The sequence below is a fragment of the Lolium perenne genome, chromosome 6 (assembly GCF_019359855.2).
Source record: "Lolium perenne isolate Kyuss_39 chromosome 6, Kyuss_2.0, whole genome shotgun sequence".
Taxonomy (NCBI): domain Eukaryota; kingdom Viridiplantae; phylum Streptophyta; class Magnoliopsida; order Poales; family Poaceae; genus Lolium; species Lolium perenne.
The window spans coordinates 157,217,813-157,223,406 of record NC_067249.2 but is presented as its reverse complement, the minus strand read 5'-3'; the positions used below and the strand labels follow the sequence as shown (position 1 = coordinate 157,223,406).

General features: G+C 47.2%; 1 long non-coding RNA gene across 2 annotated transcripts; it reads left to right on the top strand.

Moving 5' to 3' along the window:
* The first annotated feature begins 2,366 nt into the window (after positions 1–2,366).
* LOC139832821 (uncharacterized) lies at positions 2,367–5,594 on the top strand. Of its 2 annotated transcripts, XR_011747369.1 has the most exons (3): positions 2,367–2,732; positions 3,953–4,033; positions 5,318–5,594. It is a non-coding gene; the product is annotated as an uncharacterized lncRNA (long non-coding RNA). The 2 variants fall into 2 exon arrangements; XR_011747368.1 differs by lacking the exon at positions 2,367–2,732 and having other exon boundaries at positions 2,744–4,033.

The window sequence follows — 5,594 nt, the reverse complement described above, 5'->3', positions numbered from 1 at the left end:
AGTAATCTCACCGTGTGCCTTGAGTATCATTGTTAGATTTGCAAGTACACGGTGACCTCGCCGGACGCGTCAAGATCAGAAGACTGAAGCGTAGTTAATAGGTTTTCCGGTTTTGTGTGCGTTTAGCGAGGTAACAAAGTTGGAGAGAAAAAGGAAGAAAACCAGTTTTAGCCTGGCCGGTACTACCGGTACTTGTAGCGGTAGTACCGCTACCCCTATAGGTACCGCCCTCGGTACCGCTCTGAGTTCTGCGCTGAATTCGTCCCCCAGAACAAGTTGCGGTACTTCGCAGTACTGGGCGGTAGTACCGCTCACGAGCAGTATTACCGCTCACGGCATCGCTTGAGGTACCGTAACGCGTTACGGCAGATCGCCGGGTACCGCTCTCGTACCGCTTCGAGTCCAAGAAGGTTCCGGACCCTATTGCGTACCACGAGCGGTACCTCGTGCGGTAGTACCGCTCTGTGTCCTTTGACCAGATCTGGGTCGATTTTGAACTCAGAGCGGTAGTACCGCTTTCCCCAAAGCGGTAGTACCGCTTAGGCCAAAACTGGGTATAACAGTTGGATTTGGAGGAGCCTATTTAAGGGCCCCTTCTTCCCCACCCGATTTTATCTCTTCCCCTTCTCTCTCCTCCATTGTTGCTGAGCTTAATCCTTGTGGATCTCCTTCCCCCTCCAACCAATCTTGCCCTAATTTTGAGGATAGGTGGAGGAGACCCCGATCTATAGTTCTACCAAGAGAGATTTCACAAATACTAGCTATTCCTTAGTGGATCTTGGTGGTAGGGTTCCTTTGGTGGATCTTGGAGAAGAGTTCCTTTGGTGGATCATTGGGGAGTTCCTTTGGTGGAGCCTTGGAGAGTTTCTTGGTGGAGCCTTGGAGAGTTTCTTGGTGGAGCATTGGAAGAGTTTCTTGGTGGAGCATTGGTGATGGGTTCCTATGGTGGAGCATTGGAGATGTGCAGCTATGGAGTCTAGCTTGGTGATGTACTAGCTCCATAGGGTGTTGGGAGCATCCTTGTGTGTGTGGAGCTCGCCCCAACCTTGTGAAGGAATCACCGCCTCGACCGGTGCCTTAGTGGAAGAGGGAGAGCACCTCCGTGGAGCTCTCTCGAGGAAGAGGGTGAGGCCTTCCTTCGTGGTGTGGCCGCCTAGTCTCTTGTGTGAGACTAGCACCTCCTCAACGCAGACGTACCTCCTTTAGTGGAGGGAACTGCGGGAAACAAACCTCGACTCGCCTCGCCCCCCCCCCCCGGTTGTCTCGCTCCTCACTTTTGTTATCTTGTAGATTCCTTTACTTGTTGCACATGCTCTAGCTTCATTGTAGGATCACCCCCATTGCTAAAAGTCACACCTTTACCTTCCGTTGCATAAAACTTGAAAAAGACTAAAAATTGTCGTAGCGCCATTCACCCCCCCCCCCCCCTCTTGTTCGCTACGATCCGTTCAAGTGGTATCAGAGCAAGGTTTTCTTGCTTGGGCTTTACCGCCTAAGAAATGGCCAAACAAGAGACGGTTGTGAATGGGTCACCTTCCCTTGAGCCACCCGCTCCATCATCGCCCATCGATTCCACGACGGCTACGTTGGATGACCTCAAGAAATTGGAGTCATCCATCATTGCCCAAATGGTGGCGATGATGATGGAGTTGGTGGTTCAAAAACCAAACCCTCCTCCAAAAGCAAGTGTCGAGGATCCACCACCAAATGATTACACCATCAACGTTCCGATACCAATGCCGCATATCTTGTCGCATGGTTCACCACCTGTAACATCCCAAGTGAGCTACCATCTTTACTTTCCATGTTTATGCATCATCTTTGCATCATGCATGTCATATCATGTCACCTTTGGTTTTTAAATAAATTGCATTTGGTTTTGTTGCTCTTTATGTTATGGGTTTGTTCTTCCTCCTTCTCTCTCTTGTTTCATCTCACCACTTGTGATGTTACAAGAAAATCCAAAGCCTAAACCTATTCCTACCACTTGACCTTTTTCAAAAGGGTCATGCCAAATTTTCTAGTATATGTGGGTTGATATTAAACCCCTCTCTTTAATATCTTACTTTGCAATTAATCAACTTAAGAATGTTTTTGGAATGTTTAAAATGTTTTGTCTTGTTTCTAAATAAAAATATTTATATTGAAACTATTCCTCTCACTTGTCTCTATCTTTGTTTCAAATCCAAACTTATTTTCCAATGGTTCAAATAAAACCAGGGAAAGAAAAGGAATAAAAGATGTAAAAAGAAACAAACCCATCTAATCCCTACAGAACCAGCCCAGCCAAAAACGGCCAGCTCCACCTGGTCTTTTTCTTCCCGTACAGGAGAAATCTGCAGCGTGAGCATCTCCACCAGCGCCCCACTTTCCTCCTCCCGTCCAAATCGAGCCAGCAAAACCCTACCCCTCCCCTCCTTCCTCCACCACTTGAGCCGCCGCCGCCACCTTGCTCTCTGGACAAGCCACCGAAGCCAAAACTGCACACGCCGCCGTCAACCTGCAGCTCTTCGCCGGCCACCACCGCAACACCATGGCCTCCGTCGACCTCACCTGAGCCGTGGAACGGCATCCTCTCTTCCTCCTCTACGACCTGGGCGTCGTCACGGAGCAGGGAGCCCCAAGACCAGCTCGTCAAGAACGCCTTCTGCCCGTCTACCCCGCGGCCATCTCGTCTCCCTCGTCTCCGGCCACCTCTCCGGCGCCTCCCCCACGCCAACGCCAACCTCAGGGTGAGCAGCAACTCCTCCTCACTCCCCTGCATGTCCTTGTTAGCTGGTTCGAAGAGGAAAACGAGATCGAGGAAGTTTTGAAACCGAAAACGAAAATGAAACACCCAGTTTTCGTTTTCTCACAGCACCATCTTCCCGGCGCTTTACCCGGCGTTACAAGCCTCTCCAGCACGAGATCTTTGTACCTCTAGATGCACAACATCTCAGGCTACATCTCAGTTTTTGAATCACCCAAAACGGTGCAGTGTAGACGTCGTCATCTTCAACCGAACTTCGTCCAGTTTTTCTGTTACAGTTTTAGCAGTTCGTCGCCGTGTCGCTGATCTGTTTTCCGGCGAGCATCACCGCCACTCCGGTGCACCAATCTGAACCATTCCAGTTCCATTCAAATCTTGGCATGTTCTTCTTGCTCAACTACATCATAGCCTTGCATAGATCTGCTCAGATCTCTCGCTGTCGTCACTTTAAAAACCGTGCAGAAACCCATCTACAGGAAACAGCAGCTGTCTCGTTTCAGTTCTCAGCTGCCGAAATTCAGTTAACCAATTTCCACGCTATACATTAACAGAAACCCACATCCTTTCAAATCTCGTGAACTAGCACACTGGCTCGTTCCTCTGCTCCTCAACCTGCCAACCTGAGTTCGAATCCTGTTGAGCGCAGAGCCCAGGTTCAGTAAAAATTGCTCAAGCCCGAAGAATCTCCCTTTTTCCAAATTCAGTTTTTGCCCCTGCCTTTTGTTCAAATGTTCAAAACTAGTCTTCTACAAATCCTTTTCTGGCAAACTTGATATCTATGTCGCTCAGATTTTCATGCACTTTCCAAATATGAAGTTTATTTTGGCTTTTGAATAATTAAAAATTGGACATAATTAAAATCTGAATTAAATTGGTTAATATGGCATAATTCATAACTCCTACTCCATAACTCCATTTTGGACAAATTTTATATCTATTTGTATCAGAAAAACATGAGTAATTCAAATATCATCATTTCATGCATCATTGGCATCATCCCTGTTTCGGCCTTTAAAATTTACAATTAGAACTAAATGTTATGTGAGGGTTACTTCCTTATTTTCTTGTTGTTTGCAAGTGCCCCACTTAAATTGCTATGCATGAAACCTATTGCACATCATGCATCATATTGTGCATTGCATCACTTGTATTGATTGTGCTATTTACTTTCCTTGTATGTGCTATTTGGTTCTTCTCGAGTAGACATCGGCACCGAGCAGTTCGAGGAGTTCCTCTACATCACCCCTGAAGATCGCGTTCGTGTTTCCTCTTCCGATTTGACAGGCGAGCCCACCCCTTCACCTATTTTACATTTTCATGCTCTTTTGATCTATTGCTATCCCTATGTTGCGATTCTGTTGTGTCACGTGTCCTATTCCACCTGTTGTCCTATATTACCGAATTACACCTCCTCGCCCTACCCATTGTTTGTTGTTTGCCAGCTTTGCGAGTCGTAGGCGAGTTTAGGGTTCTGTTGATATCTCAAAATGTTCGGGATATCTTGTTGGGTAGTTGTTTACTTGCTATATCTGTTGTTGGAGATATTCATGGCTCACCCTAATGTTAATATTAAAATGGATAAGAAGAGGCATCGGTGGGTCAGCTGTATATTTTGGTTTTACCATGTCTCACTTGTGTCCAATTTCATATTAGGACGAGTTCTTGTTTTCTGATCCAAGACTGAGCGCACTAACCACACGTGGGAGGTTTCACTGGGGCCCCCCTCGACCTATTACCGGAACTGCTTCCACTGTCCAAGTGCCACAATTAGATTTGTAACGTTTTGTTTCCCCCGAGCGTGCAAGCTTGTTTCTTTGTGGTCAGATGTTATGGTGTTACTTTTGGGGAAGCCGTTTGTGCCTTGTAACCCTGTTATCTCTTGCACGCTCGTAGGCGCGGCACGTATTGCTGAGGATGGTTTCATCCTGCGGGCACTGTTTCCATCCGAAAGCCGTTCTCGCAACAGCTAGGTCCGCGTCGGAGTTCCGATCGGGCTCTGAAACGGATTTAACCTAGATAGGTGGCTTCTTGGACTTGGTCTGTGGCGAAGGTAGGGGTTGTGATGCGAGGTTTCGCTGGCAAGTTTTCTCAAAACCCTTGCTTGTGGAGTCGGACATGCGTGTATGGGTACAGTAGTGCATCCCTGCAGGGTGAAATCTTATCGATAAGCCGTGTCCGCGGTTATGGACGACTTGGAGATGTTTAACTCGATCATAGAACAACTTACACCTTATTGCCTGTTGTTAATAACTTGCTAATAAAACTCTTTCAAAAAAAATGTGAGTGCCTTTGCAATACCTCTTGGCGAAGGGGAATCGCATTGGTTGGGTTATGTTTGCAGAGTATAGAACTGCTAGATTATGCGCTCTCTCACCTTATCTATTAGACGGAAGTTGTAGCGTGTCTCTATTGGTTAGTGCTTTGCTGCCGCTAAACTCCACATATAGCCGGGCGAAGTTTACACCGCCCACCAGCGAGCATAGCTGGTCTTGCCTCGCAAGTACGTGCCATTGGTACTTACCCTCGTTTTTCTCCCTCTTTTTCCGGAACCCGCTTTTCGACAAACAGGTACGACAGATGATGAGCAGTACGCAGGTGGCTACTTTGTCGAGTTCACGGACGACGACTTCGTTGCGTAGCAGGATCGTTCCTAAGGCAGCAGCCTGTGGCCTGTTGGTTATGGAATCCCGCTTGATTATCTTCAGGACTCTTAGTCCCATTTGGTTCTTGTCTGTACCCAGACTATTTGGCTATCTTATGTATGATGTAATGTTGGGACATGTGTCCTCTGAGTGTCATTTGGATCTTGCTCATTAGAGCGTTGCTATATATATGAACCTTATTT